The sequence below is a fragment of the Mustela nivalis genome (assembly GCF_964662115.1).
Source record: "Mustela nivalis genome assembly, chromosome: X".
Classification (NCBI taxonomy): Eukaryota; Metazoa; Chordata; class Mammalia; order Carnivora; family Mustelidae; genus Mustela; species Mustela nivalis.
In genome coordinates this window covers 17,914,919-17,927,231 of record NC_139040.1, presented here as the reverse complement: position 1 = coordinate 17,927,231, position 12,313 = coordinate 17,914,919, and the positions used below count along the sequence as shown (strand labels likewise).

Below are 12,313 nucleotides of genomic sequence, written 5' to 3'. Positions count from 1 at the left end.
TGGATCAGTCTCACAAATAGAAAGAGGGAACCATGCCATTCATAAATGCATACTGTATCATTCCATTTACATAAAGTTTTTTTTTTTAAAGCAGGCACATTAAACTTTAGAGATGCATACCCAAGGAGTACCACTAGAAACATAAGCAAGGGAATAATTAGCACAAAGTCAGCATAGTGGCTCCCTCTGTGAAGAAGGAATGTGATTAAAGCAGAGGGAGCTTCTCAAACATCGGCACTGTTCTGGCGTTCGCTTAGGAGAACCAAATCTACAACTGTCATTTAATTCTTCTGAATTAAGCTTATTGTCATTACAAGGTGATCCTCTCTATCTTTAGAAATACTTTGTGCCTCAAAGTCTATTTTAACAGACTGTTATTATTATTAAAATAGACTCAAAGTCTATTTTAACAGACTATTTTAAGCTGGCTACAGCGTATTTCTTTGTTTTAGCACGTCCGTGGCATATCTTTCCATATCTTACTTTCAACATTACTGTCTCCATCTTTCTGATGTGGCTCCTAATAAAGAACAGTTAGTTGACTGCTTTGCTAATCTAACCTGCACATCTTTCTTATTAGCTAGAGCTTTTAGCCACTTACATTTGATATAATTAATGATCTTTTTGGATTTCATATCTACTATATTGTTTTGTGCTTTCTGATGGTCTCAACTCTTCCTTTTTTAAAAAAAAAAAATACCTGTTTTTGTGTTTCTTTCTCTATTATTTTAGACAGACTTAATATATTTTATCATTCCATTTTACCTGGGGTGAAAGTTGCATGGGTGTTCTATAGGATATTATTCTTTAAAATATGCTTGTTTCACATGAAATTCTGCAAGTGTGATATACTTCATAAAAATTAAATCTAAACAAAAATATTACTTTTTAAAAGCATCAAGAAGGGGTCAGTTCCTCTTTAAGATCCCTTTTCACTCATCCATCAAGGACTCTCTGAACAAATATGGAGTTCTGACTACATGTCAGGTGTTGTTCTAGAGAAAACACTGGAGATACAACAATAAAGAAGATGAGATCCCTGTCTGAAACCTTTGTGTTGCAAATGGAAGAAAAATCCACCTCAACCCAGCCACATAGCTGAAATGTGTAGAGACAGATTTAGTATCCAATAGGGCTTGAGGTAGCGATTCAACAATGTCACCCAGGTTCTTTCTGCCTCTCTGTTCTATCCTTTGTAGTATGCATTGTATCTTCGGATGTCCCCCTCCTGGCCATAAATGGCCTCATGACTTCACTTTCCCAGAAGAATAAATGTCCTGAGGTTTACCATAAGTGGATGGGTTATATTCCCATTTCTGAAACAATCAGAACTTCAGGAGGGGGACCAAAGTATGCTGCTGGGCTTGGTGTAGGTAACAGGGTTCAACATCTTAAGTCCAGACACATGGCTGAAAATCATATTTGTGCTATTCCCTGAACCATGACTCAGAAGCTGTTGCCAGCAGAATGGAAGTCAGAAAGGCCAATGAGGAGAGAAGCAAGAAGGTGGAGGAGTAGGAGACCCAAACTTCATCTGGTCCCAGGAATTCAGCTAGATAATTATCAAACCATTCTGAACACCTACAAACTCAGCAGGAGAACAAAGAGAATAGCAGCAATTCTCTGAACAGAAAAGTGGCCACTTTCTAGAAGTTATGACATGTGGAGAAGTGAATCCAAGGCAATACACTGAAAGATGGACCACACGGGGAAGGAGCCTCTGTCAGCTGGTTCCCAGCAAGTGATGGAGAAGCAGAGCATGAAATCAGAACTTCTAGAAGTCTGCTCCATGGAGGGACATCGCTCTAGTGCCTAAGTGGAGGGTGGAACCCTCGCTAGGACAGTGCAGTCTCAGGAACCTCAGGGTCACAGAAAGACTGGGGGTGTCTGAGTGCAGCAGAGCTTCCAGGTATTGGAGTGGAGAAGCCAGCTGCAGAGAGGGAGCCGAGGAGTGGGCTCTCAGCTCATGGATGCCATTAACCAGGATCCGAGGTACAGCCAGGCCACTGGTCATCAAGGCAAGTAGCATATCTGGGGAGAACCACCCACTTCACTCCACCAGTGCACTGCAGGAATCTGCTGGGTTTGGAGACTCCAAATGGGGCCGTGTGCCAGATAGAAACACTCAGACACAGGCTGGTGAGCATGGAGTGTGGCCGGAGACCAGGGAGATGGGAGGGATTGACTGCTTTTCTCTGAGGGTGCACTGAGGAGTGGAGCACTGAGCTTTCCACTCCTCTGGGCTGGAGATTGGGAAGATGCCATTTTCATTCCCATCCTCCAAAGCTGTACAGAAAGAATTTAGGGAACAAAAGTTCCTAAGACTGAAACTGAGCAGATTACTTAGCCTGGCCCCTGACAAGGGCAGTGCAATTCTGCCTCGGGCAAAGACATTTGAGAATCACTGCAGCAGGCACCTCCCCCAGAATAAGAGCAAGAACATCCAACCAAGACCAAGATTACCTATCAATGAGAACTGCATAACTCCAGCACTAAGGGAATACAGCACATAGAATTCATGGCTTTTTTACCACAATTCTTTAGTCTTTCAAAGTTAAATTTTTTAAATTTTCTTTTTTTCTTTATCTATTTTTTTGAGGTTTCTTCTTTCCCATTTTAACCTACATCTTATCAATACCTTTTAAAAGATCTTTTTAAATTTTCATCTTTATAGTCATATTCCTTCCCTTCATCATATTTACCCTTATTTTTGTATATACAAAAGTTTTTCTTTCTTTTAAAATTTTGGAAGGCAGTTTCTTCTAACATACCAAAATAAACCCAAAATCAAGTGAGTGGCTGTGTTTTATTCACCAGCCTGATCATATTTTTTTTCCTTTCTTTTCCCCCTAATTTCAGGTCTCTTCTGATTTGTTTACTGTATATTTTTCTGGGGTCATTGTTACCCTTTCAGCATTTTGTTCTCTCATTCATCTATTCTTTTCTGGAAACAATGACAAAGTGGAAAAACTTGCCTCAAAAAAAAAAAAAAAAAGAACAAAAGGCAGTACCAACAGCTAGGGAACTAGTCAATACAGACATTAGTAAGTTGTCAGAACTAGAGTTCAGAATGACAATTATAAAATACTAGCTGAGCTTAAAAAAAGCACAGATGATACTAGAGAATCCCTTTCTGGAGAAATAAAAGAACTAAAATCTAACCAAGTTGAAATTTGAAAAGCTATTAATGAGGTGCAATAAAAAATGGAGGCTGTTACTGCTAGGATAAATGAGGCAGAAGAGAGAATTAGTGACATAGAAGAGCAAATGATGGAGAATAAAGAAGCTGAGAAAAACAGAAATAAACTATTACTGGACCACGAGAGGAAAATTAGAGAGATAAGAGATGCCATAAGATGAAACGATATTAGAATAATTGGGATCCCAGAAGAAGAAGAAAGGGTGGGGGGTGGGGGCAGAAGGTATATTGCACCAAATTATAGTAGAGAACTTCCATAATTTGAGGAAGGAAACAGGCATCAAAATCCAGGTGGCACAGAGAATCCTCCTCAAAATCAATAAAAATAGGTCAACACCCCATCATCTAATAGTAAAACTTACCAGTCTCAGAGACAGAGAAAATCCTGAAAGCAGCTCAGGACAAGAGGTCTATAACCTACAATGGTAGAAATATTAGATTGGCAGCAGACCTATCCACAGAGGCCTGGCAGGCCAGAAAGGACTGGCGTGATATATTCAGAGCACTACATGAGAAAAATATGTAGCCAAGAATACTACATCCAGTTAGGCTGTCATTGAAAATAGAAGGAGAAATAAAAACCTTCCAAGACAAACAAAAACTAAAATAATTTGCAAACACCAAAACCAGCCCTACAGTAAATATTAAAAGGGATCCTCTAAGCAAGAGAGCCTAAAACAACATAGACCAGAAAGGAACAGTGTCAATATACAGTAACATTCACCTTACAGACAATACAATGGCACTAAATTCCTATCTTTCAATTATTTCCCTGAATGTAAATGGGCTAAATGTCCCAGTCAAAAGATACAGAGTATCAGAATGGATTAAAAAAAAAAAACAAGACCCATCAATATACTGTCTGCAAGAGACTCATTTTAGAACCCAAGACACCTCCAGATTTAAAGTGAGGTGGTGGAAAACCATTCATCATTCTAATGGACATCAAAAGAAAGCTGAGGTGGCAATCCTTATATCAGACAAATTGGATTTTAAACCAAAGACTATAATAAGATATGAGGAAAGACACTATATCACACTTAAAGTGTCTGTCCAACAAGAAGATCTAACAATTTTAAATATCTATGCCCCTAACAAGGGAGCAGCCAATTATATAAACCAATTAATAACAAAATCAAAGAAACACATTGACAGTAATACAATAATAGTAGGGGGCTTTAACACCCCCCTCACTGCAATGGAGAGATCATCTGAACAGAAGATCAACAAGGAAATAAAGGCCTTAAATGACACACTGGACCAGATGGACATCACAGATATATTCAGAACATTCCACCCCAAAGCAATAGAATACACATTCTTCTCTAGTGGACATGGAACATTCTCCAGAATACATCACATCCCGGGTCACAAATCAGGTCTCAACCCATACCAAAAGATTTGGATCACTACCTGCAGATTTTCAGACCACAGTGGTTTGAAACTGGAACTCAATCACAAGAGGAAATTTGGAAAGAACTCAAATACATGGAAGCTAAAGAGCATCCTACTAAAGAATGAATGGGTCAACCAGGAAATTAAAGAAGAATTTTTAAAATTCATGGAAACAAATGAAAATGAAAACACAACTGTTCAAAATCTTTGGGATATAGCAAAGGTGGTCCTGAGAGGAAAGTATATAGCAATACAAGCCTTTCTCAAAAAAACAAGAAAGGTATCAAATACACAACCTAACCCTACACCTAAAGGACTTGGAGAAAGAACAGCAAATAAAACCTAAACCCATAAAGATCAGAGCAGAAATCAATGAAATGGAAACCAAAAGAACAGTAGAGCTGATCAACAAAACTAGGAGGTGGTTCTTTGAAAGAATTAATAAGATTGATAAACCATTGGCCAGGCTTATCAAAAAGAAAAGAGAAAGGACTCAAGTTAATAAAATCATGAAAGTAAGAGGAGAGATCACAACCAACACCAAAGAAATACAAACAATTTTAAGAACATATTATGAGCAACTATACACCAGAAAATTTGACAATCTGGAAGAAATGGATGCATTCCTAGAGATGTATAAATGATCAAAACTGAACCAGGAAGAAATAGAAAACCTGAACATACCCATAACCATAAGGAAATTGAAGCAGTAATAAAAAAATCTCCCAGAAAATAAGAGCCCAGGGCCAGATGGCTTCCCAGGGAAATTCTACCAAACATTTAAAGAAGCATTAATACCTATTCTCCTGAAACTGTTTAAAAAAAAAATAAAGGGAAGGAAAACTTCCAAACTCATTTTATGAGGCCAACATTACCTTGATGCCAAAACCAGACAAAGACCCCATCAAGAAGGAGAATTACAGACCAATATCCCTGATGAACATGAATGTAAAAATTCTCACCAAAATACTAGCCAATAGGATCCAACAGTATATTAAAAGGCTTATTCACTACAACCAAATGGGATTTATCCCTGGACTGCAAGTTTGGTTTAACATCCACAAATCAATCAATGTGATACAATATATTAATAAATGAAAGAATAAGAACCATCTGATACTCTCAATAGATGAAAAAAAGCATTTGACAAAGTACAGCATCCTTTCTTGATCAAAACTCTTCACAGTGTAGGCATAGAGGGTACACACCTCAATATCATAAAAGACATCTATGAAAAACTCACAGCAAATGTCCTTCTCAATGGGGAAAAACAGAACTTTTCCCTTAAGGTCAGGAACAGAACAGGGCTGTCCACTATCACTACTGCTATTCAACATAGTACTAGAAGTCCTAGCCTCAGCAATCAGACAACAAAAGGAAATAAAAGGCATCTGAATTGACAAATAAGTCAAATTCTTACTCTTTTGAAGATGATATGATACTTTATGTGGAAAACGTAAAAAACTCCACTCCAAAACTGCTAGAACTCACACAGGAATTCAGTAAAGTGTCAGGATATAAAATCAATGCACAGAAATCAGTTGTATTTCTATACACCAACAACAAGAAAGAAGAAAGAGAAATTAAGGGGTCAAACCCATTTACACTTGCACCCAAAACCAGAAGATACCTACAAATAAATCTAACCAAAGAGGCAAAAAATCTGTACTCAGAAAAGTATAAAGTACTCATGAAAGAAATTGAGGAAAACACAAAGATATGGGAAAACTTCCATGCTCATGGATTGGAAGAACAAATATTGTGAAAATGTCTATGCTATCCAGAGCAGGCTACACATTTAATGAAATCCCTATCAAAATACCACAAACTTTTTTCAAAGAAATGGAACAAATAATCCAAAACTTTGAATCGAACCAGAAAAGACCCTGAATAGCCAGAGGAATGTTGAAAAAGAAAACCAAAGCTGGTAGCATCACAATTACAGACTTCAAGCTCTATTACAAAGCTGTCATCATCAAGATAGTATGGTACTGGCACAAAAGCAGACACACAGATCAAAGGAACAGAACAGAGAACCCAGAAATGGACCCTCAACTTTATGGTCAACTAATCTTCAACAAAGCAGGAAGGAATGTCCAATAGAAAATAGACAGTCTCTTCAACAAATGGTGTTGGGAAAATTGGACAGCCACATGCAGAAGAACAAAACTGGACCATTTCCTTATACCACACACAAAAATAGACTCAAAATGGATGAAAGATCACAATATGAGACATGAATCCACCAAAATCCTTGAGGAGAATACAGGCAGCAACCTCTGACTTCAGCCACAGCAACTTCTTCCTAGAAACATTGCCAAAGGCAAGAGAAGCAAGGGCAAAAATGAACTATTGGGACTTCATCAAGATCAAAAGCTTTTGCACAGCAAAGGAAACAGTAAACAAAACCAAAAGACAACTGACAGAATGGAAGAAGATATTTGCAAATGATATATCAGCTAAGGGGTTAATATCTAAAATCTATAAAGAGCTTATCAAACCCAACACCCAAAGAACAAATAATCCAATCAAGAAATGGGCAGAGGACATGAACAGACATTTCTGCAAAGACATCCAGATGGCCAACAGACACATGAAAAAATGTTCAACATCACTCGGCATCAGCGAAATACAAATCAAAACCATAGTGAGATACCACCTCAGACCAACCAGAATGGCTAAAATTAACATGTCAGGAAACGACAGGTGTTGGCAAGGATGCAGAAAAAGGGGAACCCTTCTACACTGTTGGTGGGAATGCAAGTTAGTGCAGCCACTCTTGAAAACAGTGTGGAGGTTGCTCAAAAATTTGAAAATAGAGTTACCCTATGACCCAGCAATCACACTATTGGGTATTTACCCCAAGGATACAAATATGGTAATCCTAAGGGGCACCTGTACCCCAATGTTTATAGCAGCAATGTCCACAATAGCCAAACTATGGAAAGAGTGTAGATGTCCATCAACAGATGAATGGATAAAGATGTCACACACACACACACACACACACACACACACACACACACAAATGGAGTATTATGCAGCCATAAAAAGCCCCCAAACCTTGCCATTTGCAATGACATGGATGGAACTAGAGGGTATTATGCTAAGCAAAATATGTCAGTCAGAGAAAGACAAATATCAGGATGCCTGTGGCTCAGTGGGCTAAGCCTCTGCCTTTGGCTCAGTTTATGATCTCAGGGTCCTGAGATCAAGCCCCGCATTGGGCTCTCTGCTCAGCGGGGAGTCTGCTTCCCCCCCCCACCTCTCTCTTTGCCTGTCTCTTTGCCTACTTGTGATCTCTCTGTGTCAAATAAATAAAATCTTTAAAAGAAAAGAAAGAAAGCCAAATATCATATGATCTCAATGATATGAGGAATTTGAGAAATAAGACAGTTCCTAGGGGAAGGGAGAGAAAAATGAAACAAAATGAAACCAGAGAGGGAGAGAAACCCTAAGAGATTCTAAAACTCAGGAAACAAAGTGAGGGTCGCTGGAGGGGAGGGAGGTGGGAGGGATGGGGTGACTGGGCTATGGACATTGGGGAGGGTATGTGCTATGGTGTGTGCTGTGAATTGTGTAAGACTGCTGAATCATATACCTGTACCCTTGAAACAAATAATACAGTATATGTTAGAAAGAAGGAAAGAAAGAAAGAAAGAGGAAAAGAAAGGAAAGGAAAGGAGAGGAGGCCACTGAAATCACTCTTCACAGTGCCTTGACCATAGAGCACACATTCTTGGGAGGGGTGGGGAATCAGAGAAGTAAGTACACAAATAAACAAGATGGAAAGAGTGATAAATGCTATGACAAGAATAGAATAGAATGTGGTCTCCAAGAAAACAGAGATTTGTATCTGCTTTGCTCATTGCACTACCCCAGCCACCCAGTCTGGGGCCTTGCACACATCAGCCCAAAGTAAAAATTGGTCAAGTTGAATTGAACTGAATCATAAGCAGGGTCCAATGATAATCATTGCTCCGTATTACACCCTTGCTCCTCCCAGCTCTCCGCTCTCTTTGGGTTCCTTGCTGTTCTTCCCAGTGGATCCCTTCCCCTTTCCCCCTGCATGTCCAGGTCCTAAACATCTTTCCACACTTAGCTGAAATTCCATCTTCTTCAGGAGTCCTCCGTGACACACCTGCTGCTCTTACCCGTCCCCTGACCAACCCCGATTCCAGCATGGCTGGTATCAGTGATGTGCATTTTAGCCCTAGGTTTTCTCATGCTTGGTTATTTGCCAAATGTTCTTTCATAACATTGGCTGAAATGATTTCATCTTTACATGTTTTTAAATCCCAAGCAGGGAAAGATTTACCTGTAGATAGGCATGGGTTTTTGTTGGTTTGTTTCCCCTTGCTTAGCCATTTACTCGTTGTATATGGACTTAGGTAAATGGTTCGCTTCTCTGAGAGTCAGTTTTCTCATCTGCAACTCAGGGGTAGTGCCTCCCTCGGGAGGCTGCTCTGAACACCCAGGTTATGTGTGCTGCTACCGCGTGGTAGGTCCTTGATAAACAGGAGGAAGGAGGAGGAGGTGGGGGAAGGAGGAAAGCTGCAGGCTTGCCCCCTCTTGCTGGTTTGTCACACTGGTGTGGAGAGCCAGCGCTAGCCCACTTTGCCTTCAGGGTTAGCAGGACGGAACTCGCGGAGGCATGCCCAGCTTAGTAACCCCACTGCTGGAATAAAAACGCCTGGAAAGAAGGGAATAGCAGGGGCGGAGGGTGCCCGGACATGCCATCAGTTACAGCCACAGCCATGGAGCACAAGCACCTAGCATCAGCGTGAACTGCTGAGGAGGTGCTCCGTAATTTTTGAACTGACTCTAACGATGGTCTGCCTGCCTGGGTGTGGCCTGAGCTGCCACCCCGGGGGGCAGAGGTGCTGCTGTTATGCTAATTTTTGTGCATCCCATGGGTCAGGAAAGAACAGATACTTCAGCTGCCTTGGGAAGAATGGCAGTGATTAAGTCTGTCACGCGTGAGGTGGTATTAACAAAACAAATGAGGACCCTGTCTCTGGATCAAATCACTCTGGTGTTTTGGGGGAGGGGGTGGAAAAAGCCCTGCCTAAGTAATTTCTGTTTACTGGTTTTGAGCTTATAGCCCATAACTGCTCAATTAGATGATTCGTGAGCACGGGGTCCCCAAATGTAAAGAGCGAAATGGACAGGCTTTCCTCTAATTCCAGCCTCTCCACCAGCAGGCTTGTTGGGCTTAGAGTACACCTGCTGCCTTCTCAGCTATAAACTTTCCAAGCCCTCAGTCAAGTCCACCCCATCCCACTCTGCTTCCCGCCCCAGACGATGTCTGGGGCTAGGGGAGGTCACTGCAGAGCAATCAGGTGGAGTGAGCTCATGCCCGAGGTCCTGACCTGCATCTACCCAGGCTGGGAGAGCTTTCCCGAACATGTTTCAGGTATGGTCATCCTAGTACTTAAGAGCATAGATTGTGAAATGAGATTGACCCGATTTTATGTTTTCCCATTTAGGAGTTATATGGCTTTCAGCAAACACTTAACTTCTATGGTAGAAAAAAAATGGACCTACCTTATTATAAAGGAGTTATGAGAACCAAATAAGGGAACACATGCCTGGTGTCTTGGCATGGGTGCTTGGTACCAATTAAGTATCAATAAATGTTAGTTTCTATTATAATTATTGGCAGGGGCAGTGATGACATGGGAAGCAATGGTTTTGACCCAAGAGCTGGAGAGATTGATGTTATCATCCAAGTAGGTCTGTGGCTCCTCCATCAGGCTAGCTTTCAAGGAGAACTGGCTAGCTTCATGGACCACAAGTGTGCCAGGACACCTGCAATTTAAAAGAGCAAATTTTACTGCAAAGCCTTAGTTGTCAGCATGGGAGAAGTAGACTTGGTTCCTGCCAGCCCCAGGAGGTTAGCTGAACCACAAGGCTCTGACCAGTTATAGGCGGATCAGCACCCAGTATAGTTCAAGACTGGCACGGGTCAGCATCCTGGTCTGACGGCTCAGTGGTGACTTTCAGGGAGATTACTCACAAGTGAAGTAGGCCTCTGACCCCAGCCCTCCCCTGCTCCCCTGTTAATCAGTTTGTTAGTGGGTCCTGCAAGAAACAGATACCAAGATGAGATTCAATGTGTCAGGATTGCGTTAGAGGAAACACCTGTAAGAGAAAATGGGGGAGTGGGGGGTGGGCGAAGGGAGCTGGAGAGGCTGGGGGCAGCTTCAGGTGGCAACGTGAACCTGAGCCCACTGAGCGAAGGAAGGAGGACAGAGGGTCCCAGAGCACTGCCGCCGGAGCCCTGGGCCAATTCCATTCTCTGTGGCTGGAGGTCAGCGATGCGCATGATCATGGCTGCCACAGTCAATGACAGGAGTAATATGTCAAAGGGAAAATGATCAGATTTGCAGTTGACACAGGTGCAGTGCTCGGAATATGAGTGTAGGAATGCACTCATTTCTTGGGCTGCCTCTCTCTCTCTTCTTTCTCGTCATGACCATTTGTGGTTGTATGATCAGAATATTCTGACAAGTTATAAGAAACTACATTGTGGAGGAATACGCAATAACATCAAGGTGTATTTTTCATTTAAGAAAAACAGGTTACTAAATCTGCATTTATAACACGAGTTCCGTTTTGTTCAAAGAACATACATGCTTCGGAAAAAATATAAAAAGAGATAAGCATAAGAATATTAACAGTGGGGGCGCCTGGGTGGCTCAGTGGGTTAAGCCTCTGCCTTCGGCTCTGGTCATAGTCTCAGGGTCCTGGGATCGAGCCCCGCATCGGGCTCTCTGCTCAGCAGGGAGCCTGCTTCCTCCTCTCTCTCTCTCTCTGCCTGCCTCTCTGCCTAGTTGTGATCTCTATCTATAAAAAAAAAAAGAATATTAACAGTGGTCATATTTATATATATGCATATATATATGTGTGTGTGTATGTGTGTGTGTGTATATATATATATTTTTTTAACTTCTTTTTTTGTCTCTGTGCTTCCTGTTTTTCCACAGTGCTCCGGGACACAACTTTCACTGGCTTGGCCTCTTCATAAAGCATGAAACAACAAAGTGGTTTCTCTCACTATCTGTCACCATTTTCAACGACATTCTTGGTTTTTGGACTCCTTACCTGCTGGGACCACTGAGGACCCCTGTCACCTAGTCTCGGTCCCAGTGCCCTCCTAGCATCCAAACCTCTCATCTGACTTAACTCGAAGCTACTGTGGGATTATTCCCCATTGGAATGATTAGCAGGAATAATATTATTAATGTTTGCCCCCACTTCCTCTGTTTCCTAGAAATAATGGCTAATGTGTATCAAGTGCTTATTGTATGCCAGGTACTCTAAGAAATATTTTAAATGGATTGACTGAATTCATTTTCTTGATAACACTATGAGGTCGGCACTATTATTATACATAGTTTGCAGAGGAGGGCATGAAGCAACAGAGGTGAGTCAGGTGGACTAACATACGCGGTCAGTGAGGCTATTTGCCTACCTTTGCTGACGTTTCTTGGTCCTGCCTCCAAAAGGCTAAGCCCTGTCACTGGCCCACCTGCAAGTGTGAAAGATGTATACATACAATTTTTCTCCAGGTAGGGCACCACCTAAAGCATCCAGCTGGGACTTGGGACAACTCATTAAATCCTCTGCATCTCAGTTTCCCCACCTGCAAAGAGGACTCATATACCTTTAAAGAGTTCTTAAGATGATTGATTAGAATAAGGTATGGGAGATACC

The 12,313-nt window shown here is 41.4% G+C and overlaps 1 long non-coding RNA gene across 1 annotated transcript in view; it reads left to right on the top strand.

Annotated features, from left to right (window-relative positions):
* LOC309856055 overlaps positions 1-11,937 on the top strand; it is an 86,267-nt gene extending 74,330 nt beyond the window's left edge. Inside the window, exon 3 of the long non-coding RNA XR_014307042.1 lies at positions 11,584-11,937. This is a non-coding gene — a long non-coding RNA (uncharacterized lncRNA). The remainder of the gene's footprint in view (positions 1-11,583) is intronic.
* The last annotated feature ends 376 nt before the right edge of the window (positions 11,938-12,313 follow it).